This window comes from Lissotriton helveticus, chromosome 6 (genome assembly GCF_964261635.1).
Source record: "Lissotriton helveticus chromosome 6, aLisHel1.1, whole genome shotgun sequence".
In the NCBI taxonomy this organism is placed as follows: domain Eukaryota; kingdom Metazoa; phylum Chordata; class Amphibia; order Caudata; family Salamandridae; genus Lissotriton; species Lissotriton helveticus.
In genome coordinates this window covers 357,657,293-357,682,956 of record NC_136067.1, presented here as the reverse complement: position 1 = coordinate 357,682,956, position 25,664 = coordinate 357,657,293, and the positions used below count along the sequence as shown (strand labels likewise).

At 46.4% G+C, this 25,664-nt stretch overlaps 1 protein-coding gene across 3 annotated transcripts in view; it reads right to left on the bottom strand.

Moving 5' to 3' along the window:
• KCTD21 (potassium channel tetramerization domain containing 21) overlaps positions 1-25,664 on the bottom strand; it is a 132,724-nt gene that overhangs the window by 41,966 nt on the left and 65,094 nt on the right. Inside the window, exons 2-3 of one of the 3 annotated variants that reach the window (XM_078647793.1) lie at positions 21,986-22,056; positions 21,547-21,670 (exon numbers count right to left, since the gene is read on the bottom strand). The exons of 1 other annotated variant lie outside the window; for it this stretch is intronic. The gene's annotated coding sequence lies outside the window, so the exon portion shown is untranslated. The remainder of the gene's footprint in view (positions 1-21,546; positions 21,671-21,985; positions 22,057-25,664) is intronic. One more of the 3 variants, XM_078647794.1, reaches the window with a different exon arrangement.

Here is a 25,664-nt window from a genome sequence, read left to right as displayed (position 1 = left end):
GATTTTGTCCCCTAACCCATTAACATTCCAGCTTAACACCTTCAGATCCCTACCCCCCATCATGAAACATGAAAGGAGTCAGTTCTCTCTCCAGCTCCTGCACCATGAACCCGCTACAATTCTGAATGACGTCTTGGAATGTAATACTCACAACAAACAAAACAAAAAGACAACACATAAGTCCACCCGAAACCAAACCCCGCTCACCACCCCCCACCCTGCACCCCTGCCCACGGTGTTGATCTGCCCCCAACTTGCAGTGTGCCTGTCACCCCATAATCTATCTACTTAACTATCAAAGAGAAACTTTGAGGAGAAGTACGGCCCCCACTTACCCGCCCAGCCCCAACAATATTATTAGCCCATCTGAGCAACCTAGACCATCAACTTAGTTACTGTACTCACCCACATGCACCCCACCCCAACCCACTTTGACCACACCTGCGGCAATAACAGTTCTCATCCTTTTTCTTGAGTGCCTTCTTCCTCATCTCCGCTCCGTCGCTGTCGCTCATCCCGGGGATAAACCGTGTCCAACCAGTCTGCCGCAACCTCGGGAATGTAAAAAAAAAAGGCCCTCCCCTCGTGTCCAACTCGCAATTTGGCAGGATACAACATGGCATAATTCAATCCCTTTTCCCAGAGTCTCCTCTTGATGCCCGTGAAAGTCTGCCATTGTTTTTGTACTGCCTGCGTGAAGTCCGGGAAAAAACTGAGAGCTGAGTTTTCATATTGAAGAGGACCTCCATTTCTGGAAGCCTGCAGGATAGCGTCTCTATCCCTAAAGTTAAGCACCCTCGTGATCATTGGTCGGGGGGGGGGACCCAGGGCGCGGTCTCCCACCCGGAACTCTATGAGCCCTTTCCACTGTGAAAAAATTCCCCAGACCGCGGGGCTTCAAATGATTGAGGATGATATCTTCAACAAAGAGATCAGCGGACTGCCCCTCAGCCTTTTCAGGCACACCAATAATACGCACATTGTTTCTTCGGGCCCTCCCTTCGTATTCGTCCAACTTGCGACCTGCGATCTCACTGGCGGTTTTGAGATCACGAACCTCTTGCTGCAACAAGGCCACATCATCTGTGAGACTGGTCATTTTGATGTCCAGGGATTTCACCTTTTCACTGGTTTTAGTGAGGTCCGTGTCCAGTTTATGATCCAAGGACTCCATCTTTTTACCGAGGGATGTACGCACCCCCTCAATCGCCGCCATCACATCTTGCAGCGTAGGCTCCACCGCGGAGGTCAACATCTCCGCACCGACATCCTGAGACTTCCCGGATCCAGATGGTGATCCCCTAGGCTGCGTATAGCGGTCCAGCTTGTTGGATTGGGTATATCTATTACCCCTGGGTGCCTTCATTTGTTGTTTTTCCGTCTCGGGTTTCAACACCATTTTGTAAGCCATGTAAAGCAATCCAATTCTCTGTATCTCTCCCACCACTCAGGACGAGATCTCAGGATTATTCTCAAAATATTCATTGCGTGACCGATACAATAAGTCAACCCAGTCCTGGAGCATAGTATGCCCAGCTCCAAACACAGTTCAATGCACGGTAAATCCAAGGACGGGCAGGCTCTCGCTGGCGCCGGCTCAGACTGCGATGGAGTTGATTCAAACCAGGCAGGTATCGGACACAATTTTATTCGGGGTCTGACACTTGCTGAGTCATTGCTTCCCACCGGGGCCCCCTGCCACAATACAAACGAGTGCCACCCACGTCCAGGCGCCCAATGCTCCAGTCACTGTGTTATGTCTCCATGGGGCGAAGGGGCCAAGAATATTCTGCCCGGGGGGCCGATACAGTAAAGCCACACAAGAGAAGCAAGTGGTTATAGGGGACAGCTGCTGCATGGACCAAAGCCAGGTCCTGTAGGCTCCAGCGCACCAAAAGGAGAGCCAGCCAAGTCCCCGGTGAGTCCTGTCTTCCCCGTTCTCCATCCTGGCAACCTTCACATACAGGAGAAGGGGGGGGCCTTCTCAGCCGGAGCGCGCTACTGCGCTGTGTCCCCAACGGCCCTGCACCCGCTCTTTTCACACTCCAGGGGTGAGCTGCTGTTGACGACAGTACGGACGGGGCCGCACAGAACGAGGTCACAATCTCCCCCACCAAGGCGCACCACTGCACTGGATCATCCACGGCCTTGCACCCGCTCTCCGTATACTTCAGGGGAGGGTCGCATGTAACAATAGTCCGGAGGGGGGGCTCACAGAGAGATACCGCGACTTGCACGGGACCGAGCCGGAGACTTCCGGTTTCGGTCCCGATGTTGATCTACTGCAGCCGGGGCTCTACTGCCACTCCAGGCCCCTGCTTCTGGAGTACTTAGGCCGCAGTCTTCAATGGCCTCTATCTTCTACATTTCGCGGCCGATCGGAGAACCGATTAAAGCGTCCTGCAACGCTTCACTTTCCCTGTCGTTGCTCATGCCCAGAGCTCAGGATTTTTAGCAGGATAGGACTCGGGCGGTGGGGGTCTCGGGAGCCCAAGACTCACGCCATCTTGGTCGCGATCGTAGCTCTTCCTGGGATTCCAATTTTAATACCTAAATATGTGGCCTCTGTCACCATTGTTATTTGTGAAGGAGGAGGAAGGTCTTGTGCTAAGTGGAGAAATGTAGCTCACTGGTTAGAAGTGGCAGACCCTGAAGCAGAGGACGGCCCGGGACCAGGGTTCAATTCCCGACGCGGCAGGGTCTTGGGTCAATGTCTGCGGACACGATAATTCTCGCTTAGGTGCCTACGCTAACCATGGGTCCCACTCTGCAACTCTGGGCAATAGCTTGCTTAATCTCCACAACGGCCCCAGCAACGCTGGGGATGCCTGGCTTCACCTTGGGGTGCCCTCTCACAGGGAAAGCCAGGACGGGTTCCCCAACGGTATACAGCGCCAGGACACCACGTAACGAGGGTACAGTGCGCTTTACAAGTATACATACATTACATTACATTACATAATGTTTGTGTTTTTGAAATGTTCAATTTATAGCCTGAAAAAGATCCAAACTCAGTTGCTAAATCTTCTATTGTTGGGATTGTCCTATGGATATCTGTCGTTACTACTACAATGTCATCAGTATATGCCAATGCTCTATAATTCATCCGGGAAACTTGAACTGGTTCTATATTATCAGCGCTATTCAATTTATTTAGGAACACGTCAATATAAAGGGCAAATAATAACGGGAACATGAGCACCCTTGCCGTGTTCCCCGAAGTATCGAAAAGGAGACGGACTCCAGCCCTGCTAGTTTAATGGATGCTGTTGGAGAGACATATAGTGCTTTCAACGCCAGAATCATCTTTGGACCAAAACCCTTCTGACTCAACACATTCCAAAGGTACGGCCATGCTACCCTGTCGAATGCCTTTTCGCCATCCAACAGGGTAATTCCCATGACCGTCTAGGTCGCCTGGGCCCAGTCCATAAGAGCAATAAGCCGACGAATATGATCTGTAGTGTCCCTATTAGGGATGAATCCATGCTGAAAATTTGAAACAATAGATGGTATTATGCCGGATATCCTAGAGGCTAGGATCTTCGAATAAACCTTGCTATCGGCATTGATTAAAGATATTGGTCTATAAGAAGCCGGTAGAGTAGGTGACTTATCTCTCTTCAGAAAGGCCATAATTATTGAATGTCTCCATGACTCTGGTGCTCTACCTTTCTGTGCTTCTAAAAATGTAAGCAGTAGATCTTGTTTCAAAATGTGTCGGAACATCCTGTAAAACTCTAATGGGATGCCATCAGGTCCCGTGGCCTTTCCTAGTGCGAGGGAGAGAATTGCAGCTTCCGTTTCCTCCCAAGTTATATCTTTCTCAAGAAATAAAATCTGCTCTGATGTTAGTTTAGTCATGGTTCTATTATCTTTAAAGTTCAAGAAGCTTTCTTATGAATAATTGATTATTTCCTCCTTATTTAATTTACTGTAGTACTGTCTAAAGACCTCCAATATCTCATCTAGTTTTTCGAAGGTTTGTCCTGTCTGGTCCTGAATACATTTTATTAAGTTGATAGCCTCCTTTTGACAATTTATTTTAGCTAAAATTCGACCTGTGTTTTCTCCCACCTCATAAACTTTCGCCTGATTAACGGCTATCTGTTCTGCTAGTTTCTTTGCAAAATTCTCATATAACCTTGATTTATGAATGACTAAATCTGACATTATATCTTCTGTGTCTTGGGAAAGCCTCATAGCTGTTATAAGCTTAAGTTCACATTCCTGTAGCATCTTAAATTGTGCTGCTATATGATCACGGGATTGTCTTTGATTATTAATGGAATATGACAATGTCTCACCCCGTACCCCTGACTTAAACGCATCCCAAACCATTTGTGGTGAAGTGGAACCACGATTATGTTCTAAAAAATTGTTAGTCCATTTCCTCATATGTTCTATATAGCGCGTGTCCGCCAATAGTTTCCGTTCGAACGTCCATGAATTGCGTGCAGAAATGCCTATACCATCTGCCACCAATTCTATCATAATCGGTTTGTGATCCGATATTATTTTAGGATAGATGTAATAGTTAAGGTCCGTAACAACTCTAGGAGTTATAAAAAAATAATCTAATCGTACGAATTTCTGATGGGGAGCTGAAAAAAACGTGTATCCAGGGGGCACCCATACTTTTAGCATGACCGACATCTACCAGGCAGAATTCCCTAACCAATCCTCTCAAAGCTTTATAAACTTTGACTTTCCTGCCTGAATATCCTACGTCAAATTGTCCCTCCAGACGTATATTAAAGTCTCCGCATAATATAAGCAAGTCAGGCCATCGGGCAGCTCGATACTGAGAAAATTTAATATTTTTGGATCGTCCAAGTTTGAGCCATAAATAGTCCAAGACTTATCCCCTATCCAGAATTCCGTAATCACCCATCTTCCATAGGGATCAGTTTTAAACCGTTTGCAGTTGCCACTCCCCCTCTTCTTCAATATTGCTACTCCTCTAGTTGTAGAGCCTTGTCTATTGCAACCTACCACCTCTATACCCAAATCCATGAGCAGATGTCTATTACACATTTCAAGGCCTGTATAATTTGTGCCGCCATTCCTCTTTTCTTTCTGTCGTTTAATCCACAAATGTTCCATGAAAAAATCCTTAGCTTAACCATTATCAAAGGTCATATAATTTGACAAAAGTAATCCATAACATATTAAATTTCCTCTATGAATCACACTGCTAGTCTTCAAAATGCATATATATTTAATCATCATCTTAATACATCTGCTTGTTAGTATAAATTCTACTCTGCTCTTGTTCTTGCCTGTCCCCCCCACCCTCAACCCACAACCCACCATCACCCACCGAGATTCCCACCCACAAAAGGCAAAGGGACAGAATAGTCCCTCTGTGTGATGGAGCACCCCTCCTTACAAATGTAATTAAACTCGAACCTATTTTACTTTGGCATAAAATCTGGACATCAGAGTATACAGACCTGAACAGATTGATAATAGCTGAGTTTCTTAAACTATCCTCACATCGGTCTATTCCATGGTTGGTGTATGTCAAACCGTTTTTCAATGATATGGATCACTCCGAATATTTTGAGAATCCAGAGTCGCTGGCGACAATAAGCAGAAAATCTTTGAAAAGGGAAGCTATGGCACATCTGGAGAACCTTGACCTGATATCCGAACTCCCAAAACCTACGGTTTTAAATAATTAATTGATTTTAACTACTTTTAATATGCAGCCATATCTTAAATCTGTTTTTAATTCACGGCATAGGTTTTTCCTTACACTTTTAAGGTTAGATATATTCCATCGACTATGCACTTTTCCCATTATGAACAATTGGCCCACAAAATTGACAAACTGCCCATGCGATAGCAGGATGCCTCAAAACACTATGCGCTTGGTTCTTTGTGTAAATTTTACTCTCCACAAAGGAAGCAGTACATTTTTGTTTTGGATTGTATTTTTAATTTTTTATTTCTGGAAATGAAATGTAATTAGGCTATGTTTTTATTTGTATAACTGCTTTTATGGATGTTTTTTTTTTCATGACACCGAATAAAGCGATATATGACTATGAGTTCTACCGATCAGTTTTCCCTGTGCCAAACTTTTCTCACAGGGGTTACTGATTATCAGATGCGGTTTCAATGCACTTTTAAATGAAACTTTTGACATAGCCTTCTTACAGAAGGCTATATATGCAACATCTCAGACACTGTTTGAAGGTATTGAATCACTGGGCCTCATCGAGCGAGGCCTGGCTGGGCCTCATCGAACAAGATTAAACCTTCTATTCCAGTGTAAATAAAACACACTCCAGAATATACTTCTACCTGACCAACAGACAGAGAAAGTGTTGTCAGGGAAGATCAGATCTGAACCCTCTCAGACCATTCTCCAGTGGCACTGTCCCTCTGCCTCTGTGTACCCAGTCCAGAAGCCACTCAGACAAGGAGCTTGAATGAGATGCCTTTGGAGACAGCTACCTGAGAATCATAATAGCTGATGCAATTAGCTACTATTTCCTAGAGAATAACGCTGGTGAACTCTCCCTTGCCACAGTTTGGGATTCCACAAAGGTGGTACTAAGAGGGAAGCTTATCTCCACCGAGCTAGAGGCTAGAGAAGGCATGGAAACAGGACCTTGATTCACAGATACATGTACATAAACAGCAGCGTAAGACTTAACTGTCCTCCTTGCACAATTCAAGCCCTATGCAAAGCAGGTTAATAACATAACAGATCTTAATGGGTGAGATAATCAAGAAAATTATATTTATGGGACAACATTTCTATTAGGTGATTCGATCCCAGCCTTGAAAGTTACAAACTCTCCAGATACACAACTAAGTACAAAAGCTGAAACACCCTGATGGCATGGTAGTATTGCATACCGCTGATATTCTACAAAGATTCACAGATTTCTGTAAATAACTGTACACAGTTAACTATAATCAACCAAAAGCTGGCATCAAAATTATGGGAGAGCTGTTGCATAACATCAGACGTACCCATGGGATGGGGTAGGGACGCCCAGTGTCCCCCCTTAATTTTCAAACTGTCTACGGAGCCATTAGTCCAGATAATTACAGCTAATCAGACCCTCCAGGATTTTGTGATTTGAAAAATAATTGCGAAATTAGCACTTTGCAAAAAGGCTGTGCTTTTTACACAAGTGCCTGCGAAATCCGGGCTTGGCGGCTGGGCTGCAGGATGCTTTAACAGGCCTGTCTCCTGCAAGAAGAGCTCAGCCCCGTATGCAGGGCAATTCCTGCATTGCGTTCTCAGCAACAACATGCAGGCATTTGCAGTGAAGAACGAAAGAGCTGGATGGTTCTCGTCTGACACTGGGGGGTCTACCTTGTGCAGTGACTGGGTCTGCAGCCGGGGAGCATGCCGAGGAGCACAAGGAGCAGTCTGCGCCAATCAATCTGCGGGTCCCAAAAGGTATTTTTATCATTAATTTACTCCGAATCTATAGATTGTAACAGGGGCATGTGCGTCTCTTGAGACATAACAAGACAACACATGCTAGCTGGATTTAAACTGCGTTGTGGTGGAGAAGAAATAAAACGAAGGAGCTTTTCGGAATGGATACAAGCCTCGTAGTTTCAGGTTCTACTTTTATTTCAGTAGTAGAATGCGTTACATTTTTTAAGCCTGGCTTCACAGCGCTGCTTCTGCCGCCATAGGTAATGTGATGAAACTTTAAAGAGTTTTTAGGAATACTGAAGATAGGGGCTTTGGATCCACCCACATGTTGGTAGTCAGGAGTGTAACAGTTGGCGATCTAGTGGCCAACACTTGTGCACCCACCACATCCGCAGGCCAGGCGTGGCCTGCGGGGTTAGAAGAAAAGGAGGGCGGCCGATCGAGGTCGTCACTTCCGACCTGCTATCTGGTGTGTGATCTGTGTTCCCTTTGCGCACTCCTGCCCCCGTGCAACAGTTATCGACCCCCCTGTTGTCCTACAAAGGCCCTGGGGTCACATACGACACTGGCGACGAGCGGAGGGGGCCCAACCCTCGCTCGCACCTTACGCTGCTCCACACCGCGGCCGCCTCGAGGGGACTCCGACGCCCCAGCGAGCCGCGTGAAACCAGTGCGGCGGGACGCCTGCTATGTCTACGTGCCCCGTCCTCACCTCGGCAGCGACCGCGCCTGCCGTGGAAGGTTTCGGTGGGGTCCGTGTGCCGGGCTGCTGCCCCGACGTTGTGTCCTGGCCGGGCTAGAGAAGGAGACCACGCCCCTGCGAAGCAGAGCTGCTTGGGGCCCAGCAAAGAAGCCGAGCCGCCCGAGGCCTCTCCTGCCTAAACGATCACGACAGAGACAGGCTCTGTCAAGCCCCACCGGTCACCACGTGTTTTTCTTTCATGAAACAGTAAGGAGAAAGAGAGGGTCCGGCCTACGACGGAGGGCCAAGAGGGAAAGACTAACAGCAGTGCAGAGCGCCACACGAGCCACCCAGCGCCATCCTCCCCTAGGCCCCACCAGACCATGTGGCGCGCCACCAGCCTGTGCACACTCACGAGCACCCACAGATCAGCGCCAGCCCGCATCACATTCCTGCACGCAGCGTCAGGGGTCCTATCTCCCTTCAATGAGCTAGAAGATCCCGCATCAGCCTCCCCCAGTTGGAGAATATGGATCGAACGCCTCAACAACTATTTTGTCGCGACCAGGGAGACGGACAATGCGGTAAAGAGGTCTTTGCTGCTACACTATGCGGGGGACGAGATTTTCAAGCTCTTCAAGCATGTACCCAACACAGGGGCGGCGGATGACTACGATGCAGCAGTGACGGCGCTAAATGGCCATTTTGATCTGCAACTAAACACTGATTTCAAAGTCTTCAAGCTCAGACAAGCCCGCCAGAGGGAGGGAGAATCTATGGACATGTTCTACGCACGTCTCAGAGAGCTTGCCAGCACGTGCACTGACGAGGACCAGCCAAAACAGATCAGGAAACAACTAATTCAAGGATGCCGCGACAAGACCTTGAGAGGACTCATTTTGCGCAAACCAAGAATCGTGCTGGAGGACATGCTGATACTAGCAAGGTCATTTGACCTGTCCACGGCTAGAGCAAATGAGATGGATCAAGCTCTAACCAAATCCCACGGGAAGTCTGACCCCATCAAGACAGAACGGGCCGATGCCGTTCGGACCAAACCCAGAGGAGACACATTCAGAGGACCGAGGGGAGACACCTCAAGCTCAAAATATGGGTACTGCGTCCATGAGCCGCACGCCGCCAAAGACTGTCCAGCCCAGGTGAAGACCTGCACAAACTGTGGGATACCAAATCACTTTGCATCTGTCTGCAGAAGGCGCAACAAAAACTGAGATTTCCGAGGGAAGAAGCCCCCAACGCAAGCCGTCCGGCAACTATCAGTGACAGACGCCGCGCCACCTGAATACACACAGAGATGGCCCGCGAAACACCTGCCAACGGTAGAAGATTCCTCAGACGACGAAGAAGCAGAAGTATATCTGGTGTCTTTCGCAAGAGAACTCAAACAACGCCGCTGACCACAACCCACATGCATAGTTCACGTCGCAGGGACAGAAATAAAACCCGTCATTGACACGGGAGCGACAGTGACGTTATGGGTCTCCAACAGTACCGGCGCTTACGACCTCGCCCTCCTGTGGTGCCATCAAAGACCGGCATCTATGCATATGGAGCTGACACACCCCTCCCACTAAAAGGGAAGATATCTGTACCCATCAAAGCAGATGACCTTGAAGTAATGACAACAATCCATATCATTGACAGAGAAGCGGACACCCTCCTGAGCAGCCACACCACGGAAGACCTCAGACTCATCTCGTTCGCTAGGAGGATCCAGGCATACCAAGTAGATGAATTACTCAACCAATTCCCTGAACTCCTCCAAAGGCCTGTGTGGAAATTGATAAACTTTAGGTATACATAAGCGGCGTTCACTTATGTTCGCCACAGCCACTGTTAAGAGCACAGTGAAGATCGTGAAACATTGCCGGCGCCATCTTACGTAGCAAGGGCCTCTGCGTGCGCGTAAGCAGCAACCATTTTAGATATCGCAGCCATTTTGTATTCTAATGGTCACCTTTTTCTCATCCTGCCCTTACTAGCACCCATCAGACCCTATGACCAAACCTGGTAGGTGTGCTGAGGCCATAACTAACAGGCATGCCTTTGATGGTATCTTCAAAGAGACATTCTATTGCCACAACAACCCTTAGCGCCCTTTGGCTAAACCACCACCTCTTCCTGTCCTCGATAACTAATGAACTTATGAACTTTTGCATTCTTCTCCCCTCCCCACACTCGTGTTCTAACCAAAGATTTCAGATACTAAGATGACCCTTGCAGACATGGTTTAGCACCGCAAACAGCAAGACTTGTTTTCACCAACAATGGGACCTGTTTTATCAACGGAACAGACTCTTAGATCTGGCCGGTCTCACATGTTTTAGACCCTGAAGCAAGGCCCTGATATACCATAATATTGTCTGTCTGACCCGGGTGGGAGGAGAATAACAGTGGGGCTTGTATGACAACACGCTCGGAGCGGGGACTCAAATGTTGTATAAACATGTTGATATAACAAAGGTGGGCTGACATGACAACAAAGCATTGTGTAAAATCTGTATAAAAGGAAGAGCCAAAATGAGATGCAGCTAGAGCACCTCCCAAAGACATTCTGCGTGTCCGAGTTGTCGTGTTCTCCTCTGGAGTAATAAACCTGTTCTTGCCTTCCAGTTTCCAGCGCCTGCCTCTTTATTTTGATAACTATTATTAAAGTGAATTAGAGGCGTCTTGCGCCGGGCAGCTTTGGTATTTACAAGAGAAACGCTGTTTTTCTACAATTGGCGTCCCAATGTGGCATCCATCAGAGACACGTGGGTCCGGTAGAGAGGTCCTAACGACGGAGGGAACATCTAAATGATTGGAGTGCACCTGCCCGAAAAAGACCCTCGTCTGGGCTGCCGATCAACCTGAACTTCACCGGTTCTGAACGGACCTCTCTCGAGTGACCTGCGGTCCTGACTGGGATCCCACAGGAGTGCCGCGGTAAAATTGGAGTAAGAGGACGATCGGGCGCTGGAAGGGGAAGGCGAAGAACTGTCCATACGGTCCGGGTAAGGTCGTGAAAAACAACTGATATTTGATTGTTTGATTGATTGTCTTGGAATTGTTTGGATTGAATACTAGTATTGCGCTCTTTGGTTCTTTGATTATTTGGTTATTTGGTTCTTTGGTTATTTGGTTCTTTGAGACATTCCCTGCTTGCAAACAACGAAGAATAGGAATATTCTCTCTCTTTGCAGACAGCAAAGGGCAGGTAGTGCGGACCTTTGTCCACGACCTATTGAGATATTTATATTGACCGCTTGCACGTCATGCCTGTCTTCTCAAAATTGTTTGATTGTTTTGGACCGGACCGTTTATTAGAGGTCAGTCATCCGGCTCCACCGGAGGGCATCCCTAATAAAAAGGACATGTATGTGAAATACAGATTAATCACTGTAGCTTTTAGCAAACTATGGCATAAAACTCACTAGGAAAATCAGTAGGCCACTGATGGGATCTTTTGACCCCGCTAAAATGGAAACGCTAGGAATAGCCCTTCACAAGAAACATGGAATTAGCATCGTAAATATTGATTGATTGGTAGTTTTGAACAATGGTTATTATTTGCAAATATTAAAGGACAGGTAATGCAGACTTCTTGTCTGAATTTAGGATTAATTGAGAGCTTTGTTTTGACCGATATCCATCATGCCTGTCTTTTCTGAAGTTATCGGAAAATGGTTGTTTAAGCCTGAATCGTTTGTCGAATAAAAAGTATGGTATTTGTCCCATAATGTATGACCCATTGTGGAAGAAATACGCAAAGAAGAAACTCGAATTTAAATGGCCAGTTAAATGAAGTAACTCGATTCTAAAAAGTTAAAAAGATACCGTACGCAGCGACAATGCCATAAGAATAGTCAAGATCTGTCTATTTTGCACTCCTACAACGTAAGCAATTGGTAAAGATCCTGACATTTAGATATATCAATGAAGAGGACAGAAGATCGAACCTCTTTTACTTAGCAGCTCCCTCGAAGGAGCAAAAGCGCGCCTTTTTAAAACTAGGAATTTTTGTTTATATTACAGTTGTAAGGTTCCCAAAGAAGTACATTAGTCCGAAATTGGTTAGCTATGAACCCCAAGTGCATTCTGGTTCTTGGAGTCCTAAAACATTGTAATCTTTGTTTTGCATACCATGTGTTTCAGAGGAGTTTTTCAAATGCTCCTGAGCCTCACCAAAGGAATGCCATCCAGTCTAACATTAGGCAGAAGTGAGTTATAAACGTATTAGGTAAAAAGGAGAGAAAAATCTTCTCTAAACATATTTGCCTGCATGGCCAAAGCCAGGGCTCGAAAAACATCGCAAGAAAGCTCGTTTTAAATGTTGGCGTTTTATGTCCTTGCACAAGTTATATGATTAGAATGAACATTTTTAGGAAAGTCCTGCTCTGTTTTAACCTCTCGTAACCTCCTAACGCAGCGGTCATCTGTTTAGATTATATATGAAAAACATTTCTAGGCACTGCATTTTAGCAGTCGAGCACAAATACATATTACCGTTTTTTAGAAAGGCACAGTTTCTTTTGTGTGTTATAGATTGGTATGCCTTACACAAACATTTCAAGCATGGCCTAGTCCGTGTTTGTGGACCCCATGAACAGGTCTGCCAGCCTTAGCAATTACGAATCTGTGATTTTCTGGCACAACTGTGCTCCTGCGTTATCGAACTAGAACTGCGCTGTGTCCTCCACCCACCCGCAAAACTGATCTCCATGCAGACATTAGACAAGTCTGTTAGTGGTCTTACCGTGTAGCAAGAAGGCATACCATTGGAAAACCGAATGCACCCAATGAAACTCGCCACCTCCTATAGTTTCCCTGCTTCGCGAATAGGAACAGCCCCAGGCCACTGTAGATTATTTTCTTTCGTAAAAGCACTGATCCATCACCCCCCCTCGCCTTATACTGAGTACCTCTGGCACTTGACCCCCTTTTTTTCTCCACACGTGGTCCGTAATACCACACTCAAATGATCTATGTAGTGATCATTCTACCATTAGTTATCTTTACCGCACTAACAGTCCTTCTGGGCTTCAATGTCAAGATGCCAAGGACTGCATCCCAGGAAATAAGTCAGATACATGGTAAGTAAAAATATTTTCGTTTTAACGCGCGTTGATGTGCTTTAAATGCTGCCCCTCCCCCTCTTTTCTTTTTCTTTAGGTTACATCGGAGTTTCAGCTGAAGAAATGGAGAAGGCCTAGCGCACTGTATTCTACGCGGAAATAAGCTAGTACTGTGAGATAGTACGTTGTATGCAGAGGCTATCTCTGGGGGCGTGAAATATTTGTATAGTATGAATGCGTATGTGTCATGTGCGCCTGGGTCGATATGAGAATGCTTTTTGTATGACTGAGGTGTTGATCGAGTGGTCAATGGGATGGGAAAAATAGGCCTGAACATGGTGTCAACATGCAAAAGACGAATAGCATGTTTTGAAATATAGCACATTCCTTACTTAGAAACAAGTATTTCTCAGAAGCCAGTGAATGGGAGGGTAGCCTACATCAGGAGCTTGAAGGACTATTGCAGTACAACGGGCCGACTCCAACCGATATCCCAAGTGTGCGACCCTTTTCTAGGAACACTTTCCATCCTGTTTAGACCAAAGTAATGCGCACCAGTGAGTTGATTTATGTACTGACCAAATCGAGAAATGAAGAGTCCCCTGGGTTGAAATTCATCCAAATCCTCCTCCAACCAGAAGTTAGAGATATTGTCATGTTTTAGATTTACCCCTTCTTCCATCCACATAGAAAGATAAGAACCGTACCGTTGCACGTCTGACTGGCATCCCAACTTTACCTCAGCTAGGACCATCGTTGCTAGATGTTGGGGGACCCCACCATAAGTATCAGTACGACTGGGCTAGTGTCCGACCAATTAAAGGGAGTAAGTATTTTCAAAATAGGTCGCCTGCTTAAATGATCGACTGTTAGGAAGGAGGGAAGGAAGGAGCCTGACCCCCGAGTAAAATTAAATGACATTTTTTAGATATGTGACGTGCATGAAAAACTCCTTTTATCCAAAATAACTCTGTGTTTTGTCTTCGGTTTTTGTACTTGGTGCATGTACTGTCGCGTCCTATTCGGTATTTGTGTGTATGTAAACTATGCATTCATGTTTTTCCTTGGCTTGTGTGTTTAATATGAAAATCGTCCTGTACTTTTCTATGTTGTACGTGTACTGAATAGCCTATTATTGTACATGCACACACTCTCTCTCTCTCTATGTTGTACGTGTACTGAATAGCCTATTGTTGTGCACACTCTCTCTCTCTCTCTCTGTGAGCTTAACTACACTGTCCAGGAATGACCATACTGGGACCCTATCCATAAGACAACTGGGTGGACTCACCCTTAGCGGTTCACTTCACAGAATGCTGTGAACTTACTTTTGAATAAATTACGACACTGTACCTCACCGGTACACGTCTAATTGGCTTTAAACACAATAGTGTTTGAACAAATTGACAGAGATGAAATACCATATTTTGCCATATTACTACCCCTCCTTTCTGTAAAATGATGGAATTTAATTTGCTAAAAATGAAAGGATGGTAAGACGACTGATGCCCCCTAATCTGGCCCTTAAAAGGGAGCTATATGTCAATGGCTTTTGTTTTAGTGCCTTAGTGGCACAACCATCATCGTTCATGTTACCACGCACATTGCACATAAGTAGAGTGACCAAAACGTCCCCGTTTTGCCAGAATGGTCCCAGTTTTGTACCAGCTGTCCCAGAAAATGTCAAGAAATATAGCTCATGTCCTAGTTTTTAAGGATACATCGACTAAAATTGGTAGGAGTTAGCAGTTGTTTCGAAAAAAGATTTAATTAACAAGCAAGCTACCAGGTTTAAAAATCGAAATTTATGTAAGTTCTTACTGACCGTTCTGCAACTCTCTGCTAAGGAACGTGCTCATCGCTTGAAGTAAGATCGTAGTCCTTCTTCCAATTCCGTGAAATGTCCTCGGTTGTTTTGACTTCAAGACTCTGGTCACCCTACATATAAGTTGTATGGACACCGCAAGTCCTTCATTAACTAATGAAGTGGCTAGGTTGTAAAGGATAATGCAGAAACAAGAATGATGTTTATAAAACATGATTTGAACTAAAGTGAAAGGAATGTTGTAGTAAGCCCTGCTGAAAGGGTACTGAAGTCAAAATGTTTAGCTAGAAGTAAGGAACATTGACAGGCTGGAACAATGCTTAGCCTGTGTATTTTATGGTACACAATAGCTAGGAAGGGTACCTGTATGCCCATGATAATAGCACATCACACTTTTTGTGGTTAGCAAACCTTGAAGAAAATATAGCTCAACAGGATTTAGTTTATTACGATAAGTATCTGCCGGAGGAGCCGGTTCGAATTTGACAGACTATATAACTGATAGATATTAGATTTCTTGCCACGAACGTAAAAGGAATGGACACCGAAGATAAAAATGATGGTGGAAATTAATAGAAATGCTTGCAGACCAGCACAACAGTAATGGTCCATGAGTAAATAATATGCACAGATGTAAGGATTAAGAGTATCCATGCTATCATAATTTTTTGAGTAACTGATAAATGTTTCCCCAGCTACTTGGGGTTGGGAGAGAAATTGAATTGCGTAAACGTCTTCCCCTGCCAGTTCTCTAAAAATTGTTTTATACTTATTACTAGATTGAAAATATCATACAGTCTTCGGAAGAGAGGGGTCGGACGCAACGTACAGCCTGGCTGCAGATCATGGGACACCTATGACCACGACCAAGGTGGAGCCGCAGAGCAAAGAGATGCTGAACGAGGCACCATTCCCAACAAGGAAAATGAAAGAAAGAAGGGCTGTCCAGAAGCCCCCAACCTGTTGATCCACCTGTGCCGGAAGTCCCAGCCCATTGAGCCTAATTGGTGGGCTCACTTGAGTGAAATTTCTGCCCCCCCCTGGTCCATTTCAGATCTGACCCCACTCCACCCTCTCTTCCCTTGACCTCCCCAAACACCCCCTCACCCCTTTTCATATGGGGTTTTTGTAATTGACTTGATGAAGAAACACAGCATAAAGATAGAACAGGGTTAGTAGGGATGGACTTCACGGATCAAGAATAGGGTGCGGGTACCCTGTCTAAGGTACCTATGATAGATTAGTTAGGGAACAGGGCAAAAAGGACTGTGGTCCGAGAGCAAAGAACGACCTCTCCCTGCAACGTGGAATCTGGATCAGAGCCGGACCCTTGGCTACACCGCCGGTGCTCAACAGCGCCAACAAAAGAAGAGAACAATGGGAGCCTACCAGTGATGGCTCGCTGTAAAAGACACTGGAAAGAAGAGCCTTAGAACATTATCACTCCCTGACCACCACTTATATTAGGTTGAATTTCTCTCCCAATCACTTCGTATTGATTATGCCCCAATTGGGAAAAAAAAAAGATTTTCCTTTGAAACCTTACATTGGTCGCTTTTACTGTGTATGAATAAGTAACAAAGAAATATAGAAGAAAGAGTTAACTGTGTATAATGATAATTGTAGAACACCAGTTGTCCTCATGAATATGCTTTCTAGTTTGGATCCCCATGGACTGTAGACCTCAAATAATGCACTTAATGGTCCTTATCCTACCAGAACAACTTGTATGATACATTTTTTTTATTAGAATGCATTTACTGCATCATCTAAGAATTATGCTCATCTCCAGGTCTAAACGTATGGTACGACAAATGTCATTTTGTATGCACTGTCTCTCCGCTTGTTATATTGACTGCATAGGTTATTGACGAAACTGTTTGTATTGACAGCAGAATTGTTTTTCATCTGCCTGTAAAACATATAGGCCACCAAAGACTGCAATGGACAGCCCAACTGCATACTTAGCTTTTGTGTATAATAATGTCAACTTGTACATCATCACAACAGATATGAACAGAAATGAACTAACTTATGATAAAAACTGGGGACTGTGGAAATCGATAAACTTTAGGTATACATAAGCGGCATTCATTTATGTTCACCACAGCCACTGTTAAGAGCAAAGTGAAGATCGTGAAACATTGCCGGCGCCATTTTGCGTAGCAAGGGCCTCTGCGTGTGCGTAAGCAGCAACCATTTTAGATATCGCAGCCCTTTTGTATTCTAATGGTCACCTTTTTCTCACCCTGCCCTCACTAGCACACATATGACCCTCTGACCAAACCTGGTAAGTGTGCTGAGGCCATAACTAACAGGCATGACTTTGATGGTATCTTCAAAGAGACATTCTATTGCCACAACAACCCTTAGCGCCCTTTGTCTAAACCACCACCTCTTACTGTCCTCGTTAACTAATGAACTTATGAACTTTTGCATTCTTCTCCCCTCCCCACACTTGTGTACTAACCAAGGATTTCAGATACTAAGATGACCCTTGCAGACATGGTTTATTGCACCACAAACAGCAAGACTTGTTTTCACCAACAATGGGACCTGTTTTATCAACGGAACAGACTCTTAGATCTGGCCGGTCTCGCCATGTTTTAGACCCTGAAGCAAGGCCCTGTTATACCATAATATTGTCTGTTTGACCCGGGTGGGAGGAGAATAACAGTGGGGCTTGTATGACAACACGCTCGGAGCGGGGACTCAAATGTTATATAAACATGTTGATATAACAAAGGTGGGCTGACATGACAACAAAGCATTGTGTAAAATCTGTATAAAAGGAAGAGCCAAAATGAGATGCAGCTAGAGCACCTCCCAAAGACATTCTGCGTGTCCGAGTTGTCGTGTTCTCCTCTGGAGTAATAAACCTGTTCTTGCCTTCCAGTTTCCAGCACCTGCCTCTTTATTTTGGTAACTATTATTAAAGTGAATTAGATGCGTTTTGCGCCGGGTAGCTTTGGTATTTACAAGAGAAACGCTGTTTTTCTACACTAAGGTGCATCAAGTGTGACCCAATCAAGCTCCACATAGACAAGTCAGTCGTCCCGGTCGCTTTTCGGCACAGGAGAATCCCGTTCCACCTGCGGTCACTGGTGGAGAAGAAGAGCTAGAAGCCTTAGAAGAGCAGGGAGTCATCGAGAAAGTATCGGGCCCACCCCCTGGGTATCCCCGATGGTCTTCGCCGAAAAGCCGCAGCAGCCTGGAGCCATACGCCTCTGCATTGATATGAGACTCCCAAACAAAGCTATTCACAGAGAGCGCCACATAACGCCGACAATGGACGACATCATCGCGGATGTTAATGGATCCAAGTGGTTCTCAAAAATCTACTTGAATGCCGGGTACCACCAACTGCTCCTGCCTACTCAACTGCTCACCACGTTCAGCACCCACCTCAGGGTGAGGAGATACAAGCGCCTGAATTTCGGGATATCCTCAGCAGCTGAGGTATTCCAGAACACCATACGAGAGCTACTGTCGGGTCTACCCGGGGTGTTGAACGTGAGCGACGACATTCTCATCCACTCAGCGACGGCCGCTGATCACCAAAAGCACCTTCGCAACACACTGAAACGCCTCAGCGAGTATGGAGCAACCCTACATAAAGACAAGTGCCAATTTTTCCAGCCATCACTCAAATTCTTCGGCTATGTGTTTAACCAAGAAAGCATCCAAGTAGACCCAAGGAAGTCGCAGGCAATCAAGGATGCCCCCGCACCGACGACACTAACTGAAGTACGGAGCTTCCTGGGGATGGCCACGTACTGCGGAAGGTTTATACCAGGTCTGGCCACCCGAGCAGAGCCATAGCGGGCCCTTACGAAAGCGGATGCAACTTGGCACTGGGGCGCGAAGGAAGAAGAGGCCTTTCAAGGAATAAAAGATGCCCTCCTAGGAGAAGCTACGCTGGCCTACTTTGACCCCGCAAAGCGGACGGAAGTACTGGTTGACGCAAGTCCTGTAGGGCTCGGAGCGGTATTGGCTCAGAAATACGAACCGGGGTGGTGGGCCGCCTTAGCGTTCGCCAGCAAGTCCCTCACCTCCACGGAAACAAGGTGCGCTCAGATCGAGCGCGAGGCCCTCGCCATCAAGTGGGCCTGCTACCACTTCCATCTGTACCTCAAGGGACAACCATTCACCATGGTCACCGACCATCAGCCACTCGTTCCTCTTTTTAAAGGGACGGCACCTCACCTACCTCCGCGCATTGAGCGCTGGGCGGTCCAGCTGCAACCAAATGAAATGGAGGTAGTATATCGCCCAGGATCCAAGAACCCGGCTGACTTCCTCTCGAGACACCCCGTTCAGCATGAAAAGCAAGAAGACACTGACGATGTCGAACAATATGCCCAGATGATATCTCTTGCAGCATGTCTGCAGAGCATGTCCCTAGACGACGTGAGAGAAGCTGCCGCGGCTGACGCAGTCTACACCCGGACATTACAGGCGGTGCAAGAAGGGTCGTGGACAAATTACCTTCGTCAGGCCAACTCGTGGACCCCAGAAGATCGTGACACCCTAACGAAGATGTGGCGGGTCAGTCATGAACTCAGCGCCACCGGCGGCGGCATCCTGCTGAGAGGGTCCAGATTAGTAATCCGGCGGAGTCTCCAACATCGGGCAGTCCAATTAGCCCATGGAGGACACCAAGGGGTAACCAAAATGAAAGCGCGAATGCGAGAGAAAGTCTGGTTCCCAGAATTAGAAGATATGGTGGAGGAGTATGCCCAACGCTGTTCATTGTGCCAGATAACAAGTGGCCCTCAGAAACCCGACCCAGTCATCACCGAGGAGGCTTGCACTGTCCCGTGGTCCAAAGTGAGCATAGACTTCGGGAGCTTCCCGGGAGGAAAACACATGCTGGTGGTCATAGACGCATACTCAAAGTACCCCATAGTCGAACCCGTTGTGTCCACGGCTTTCAACCACGTCGGGCCCGTGTTGGAAAAGATCTTCGCTATGTTTGGATTTCCCCAAGAAGTAAGCAGTGACAATGGTCCGCCATTCCAAGGGTCTGAATTTGCCACCTTCCTCAAGCAGTGAGGCATATTTCACTGTTGGATCACGCCTCAGTGGCCCCAGGCCAACGGGGACGTTGAACGTTTCATGCGCACGTTGAACAAGACGTTCCGCATAGCGGTCGTGGAACAAGTAGACCTGGAACAGAGACTCCACGAATTTTTGAGAGAATACTGGAGCACACCTCACTGTACGACCCAGCGGAGTCCGTGGGCCCTCATGCTCCATGGACTCCGCCGTGATCTCCTCCCTACCTGTCCAGGGTGGTCGTCACCTCGATTGGAGATCGAAGAAGTGCAAGAGAGGAGAACAAGACACAACCATGACGCAAGAATCCGCCGACGTGCCACACCAAGAACGATCAGCCCGGGGGCGACAGTCATCCTGCGAAACCGACGTCAGGGAGGAAAGTTCCGGACAAACTACGAACCAGAACCAGGCACCTGGAAGGTTACTGATAGCCACGGCACCATGGTAACCGCGCGCAGAGGAGAAGAAGAGGTATCCAGAAACATCTAATGGTTCAAGGAGGTTCCGTCAGAACATCCCCAGGAGACCTCAAGTGACCAAGCGAGTCCCATGGCCGCACCCGAAGGCTGGGAGGAAGAATCGGGAAGTGACAGAGTCGGTGAGACCCCAGAAGTAAGCCCCTCACCTCAGCATGGAGCTCGCTCTGAGGACCCATGGCCTGGACAGCATGGGCGGGCACACCGGCACCCAGAGATACAGTCTGAGGCAGAACCCCCACCCGAGCCAGCGTCTGAGGGACTATGCCTGCTGAAGGTGTCCGGATATCGCCGGCTGAGGTTCACGCAAGTACTGAAATTATGCTTTGGACTTAGTGACATGTTTAAGAAATTTGTGTGTGTGTTTAGAAAGATTCAACAAAAGAACTGAGTTGGATAGGGATGTAACAGTTGGCGGTCTAGTGGCCAACACTCGTGCACCCACCACATCCGCAGGCCAGGCCTGGCCTGCCGGGTTAGAATAAAAGGAGGGCGGCCGCTCGAGGTCGTTACTTCCGACCTGTTATCTGGTGTGTGGTCTCTGTCTTCCCTTTGCGCGCTCCTGTCCCCGCGCAACAGTTATCGATCCCCCTGTTGTCCTACAAAGGCTCCAGGGTCACATACGACAAGGAGTACATGTCCTGATTAGGCAAAAGTTGTGTGTTTCGACAGAAAAAAAGTGTTTCTCCTCCACTCAGCTGTGATTATTTTGTTTATCCAGCTGCCTGAGCCTGTATCAGTGTGACTGCCTTCAGGGGCACCAAAGTGGAATGTACCTACATGCAGTGTGCACTGTTCATGGAGAAAAAATTCTCAATATCTAAACAATAATCATACAAGTTAGTTAAAACAGACTAGTCTTGTGTGAATTCAAATTCTTTTTAAGTAGTGAACATGTATCACAATACAGTTGTGTTCGCCACAATCATGTTACTCTTTACAATGGAACTATACAGGTATCTCTATACATTCAAAATCATGACAGGATACTATCAACATAAGAATTTGTACTGTACATTCTCTACAAAATGATGAGTGTCATATAACATCTTCTATTTTGTGTGCTCATCAACTCGAATCTGGTGAAGCGCCGCCCAATGCATTTCGGGAACCGAAATTCCCTTCATCAGGGGCAAATGCCTAAAAGATACAGAAAAATGGGGTAACCATCTGACATATACATGACGTATACATGGTAGATAGACACGGGGGGAATTGATGCTATGTAGCATACCTGATAACCTACTATCTTAAGCATTATGGGGATGACAGTCTTGTCCATTACAAACTACAAAACATCTACTAAGACCTATCTGTCCTATGAACTGATACCGATTGGTACAAAAACTCGAGTGGACTGTGTTATTCTGACGATAAATACTTTCAACAGCAGCCCATAATGTGCATTTTTCGAGTTTTCCAGCCAGTAAAACATAACTGTTCTTTGATCAATACCTGCATACGTACACTCCGACAGCAATCTTCGGGGTTTCAGCTCTCAAATCTACTGCGGACGTCAGAGGGTGCTATGTAAGAAGAACAGATTGTCAATGAATTACTACTATCAGCTCCTAGAGGTATATAATCCTCTATTTATTTGCATCAACAGTTGTGTAAATTCCACAACTCATAGAATACACCTAAATACTGCCTGGCACCATTAGTACAATATATGATTCCCTTCAATAAAGACGAAAGCAATGTACCCTGTTGTATACTAATATGGCAAGCATCATACATAGACTTCGTCATTATGGCAACAGACGTCTCTTAATGCTATCTGTTAGCATGGACAAATCATGAAAAGTGCAGTCTGTCACTAACCTGTAACAGTCGGAAAACCTCAATATGTAAGCCTGATCTGTGTGTTGATTGCCAATAGTTGTTTCTGCGTGAAATAAACACATAAATTAACTCAACTTAGCCTTACATGCCTACAGGCATAAAGTGCTTTCTCGCTGACGGGCACAAAACATGTTCGCATACCTCCTGAAGTAAATATGTCAATGAAATCGTCTCTCGCTGTTGATGTAGTTGCTTGGGGAACAGCTTCTAATGGCTAAAAATACCATAAATGCCACTATGAATAAAATATTATTCACACCCCATGTGGTCGTCACCTCGATTGGAGATCGAAGAAGTACAAGAGAGGAAAACAAGACACAACCATGACGCAAGCATCTGCCGATGTGCCACACCAAGAACGATCAGCCCGGGGGCGACAGTCATCCTGCGAAACCGACGTCAGGGAGGAAAGTTCCGGACAAACTACGAACCAGGCACCTGGAAGGTCACTGATAGCCACGGCACCATGGTAACCGCGCGCAGAGGAGAAGAAGAGGTATCCAGAAATATCTAATGGTTCAAGGAGGTTCCGTCAGAACATCCCCAGGAGACCTCAAGTGACCAAGCGAGTCCCATGGCCGCTGCTGCGCCCGAAGGCTGGGAGGAAGAATCGGAAAGTGACAGAGTCGGTGAGAACCCAGGAGTAAGCCCCTCACCTCGGCACGGAGCTCGCTCCGAGGTCCCATGGCCTGGACAGCATGGGCGGGTGCACCGGCACCCAGAGATACAGCCTGAGGCCGAACCCCCACCCGAGCCAGCGTCTGAGGGACTATGCCTGCTGAAGGTGTCCGGATATCGCCGGCTGAGGTTCACGCAAGTACTGAAATTATGCTTTGGACTTAGTGACATCTTTAAGAAATTTGTGTGTGTGTTTAGAAAGATTCAACAAAAGAACTGAGTTGGATAGGGATGTAACAGTTGGCGGTCTAGTGGCCAACACTCGTGCACCCACCACATCCGCAGGCCAGGCGTGGCCTGCCGGGTTAGAATAAAAGGAGGGCGGGCACTCGAGGTCGTCACTTCCGACCTGTTATCTGGTGTGTGGTCTCTGTGTTCCCTTTGCGCGCTCCTGTCCCCGCGCAACAGTTATCGACCCCCCTGTTGTCCTACAAAGGCTCCAGGGTCACATACGACAAGGAGTACATGTTCTGATTAGGCAAAAGTTGTGTGCTTCGACAGAAAAAAAGTGTTTCTCCTCCACTCAGCTGTGATTATTTTGTATTATCCAGCTGCCTGAGCCTGTATCAGTGTGACTGCCTTCAGGGGCACAAACATGACATTGTAATGCTATAAAATTGTCTTATATATAATGAGATAACATACATTTTTGTTTTCTGTCAGCAGCACAGGTGAGAGGAGGGCAGTCATGCGGAATGTATTGCAGCCCCAGCACACTTTACTATTAACTTTAGACTCCTAAGTGCTGTTTTTAATTTCAATAATTTTTATTGTTTTAAGGTTACCTACATCAACAAGGCAGGCATTCCTACTCATGTAACAAGCAGTGGCGGCTCCTCCACTAAGGTGGAAGAGCGCGCCGCACTGCTTTTCAACAGTGTAAGGAAAAATAAAATGATAACAACTGAAAATTAGTATCATTTAATTTTTATTCCTGTTGCGGGTAGGGCAACTTTGCCAGGTGGGGCGGGGCTGCTCTGTTGATGGAGCAGGGGAGGAGTTTTTTTTAGTTTTTTTTAGGACTTGTACCATGGAGGAGGGGGTGGTGGTAGGTGGGGGCAAGGGGGGTAAGTCAGTAAATCATGTGTGCAACTTGTTGATTACTGTGCAGTTTTAAGTGCATGGGCAAACGGGAGAGAATCGAATTACAGCAAAGCGTGGTGTAGGCTTGTAATCAGGGTCGGTGGCGGGAGAGTGGAAAGGTTGATGCCATTGGTCAGGGTAGGGGTGCCTGCACCCTGTTCTGGGGTGATAGGCGACAGGAAGCGGGGCTCAGCGTGGGCACCAAAACATCCCCTCTCTTCTTGTTTCTGGACCCAGCAGGGGTGCATTTAGGCTTGCAAGAGTGTTTTAGAGTCTCATGGGCACGCCAATTCAAAAGTAGAGAGTTATGATTGGCCCTGGGATCTTTATTTCCTTAGGACCATACCGCTCCTGCAGAAGTCAAAGTCCCGCACGCTCTCTGATTGGCTGCCAGCAACATGAGAAAAATGTAGCTGCCAGACATTACAGGACTTGAAGACTTAGCATAGCAAACAAATACTCTCAGACACTTTAAACATTCTTATTTGAAAGTGGAATACTCTGCTAAAATAGTTTCCATTGATTTAAGACTGAAAAGGAATGATTACGAGTAAACTAAAGAGTGGCAATAATACAGCTAAATTTCAATTTTTGTGCTGCCAAATTCCAATTTTTGTGCTGCATAATTTGAAAATATATGCTGCAATATCCTGGGGGGTCTGGCTAATCGATCAATACATGGTATCATGGTAGTCAATGGCAATATGTACAAATTGGAACTTTTTGCCGATGACATACTATGCATCTTAACCCCTTGGCTGCTGGGGTCATTCCCCTGCCGTGCTGGGGGAGGGGGGTGTGCACAGCGCCCCGGTGCTCATGACGAGCTCAGATTATTACAAGCCCTGCTTGCTGCAGGTTGGTCCACTAGACAAAAACAAACACCCTCAGTCCTAATTTCGTTGCGCGCACTGCATCCCCAAATGCAATGCGCGCAACAAAATTTGTTTGATTTATTTAAATGTTTACTTACCTGCAAACCTCCATTATCCATACATTACTATCCCCCACCCTGCCCCTCCCCCTCCCCACGTCACCGCCCCGGCAGGTACTCCCCTACTGACCGTGGCTGGGCAAGAAGGCTTTATTAGCTGCAATGTTGCATAGCAACAATGAACTAAGGGCCAGTCATCCGTATGCACAAATGCTAATCACAGGGGACTTCAATCTAAACCTTTTTCAAAGGAACTTAAATGATTAACATACCCATGGACTTCCTCTGGAACATTCCACAATGGGAAATGTCCCCCTGCTTAGATGCAGAGACAAACTGGGAGAGCAAATTATTTCTTGGCAGCAGGCTTGAGAGTGTCAAATGATTGTTTGGGAGATATAGCTCCTGCACGGATATATTTCTCGGAAAACTCAAGTTCCACAATTGAATATACATAGGTCAATTCAACTATCGAACCCTGCCTTGAAAGTATCCATCATCTACAAATTTTAAATCTCGCTAGTTCCCTAACCCTCCAGCAGAAGGCCAGCATCCTGTTTGAAGACGCCTATACAGAAAATCTATAGAGGTTAA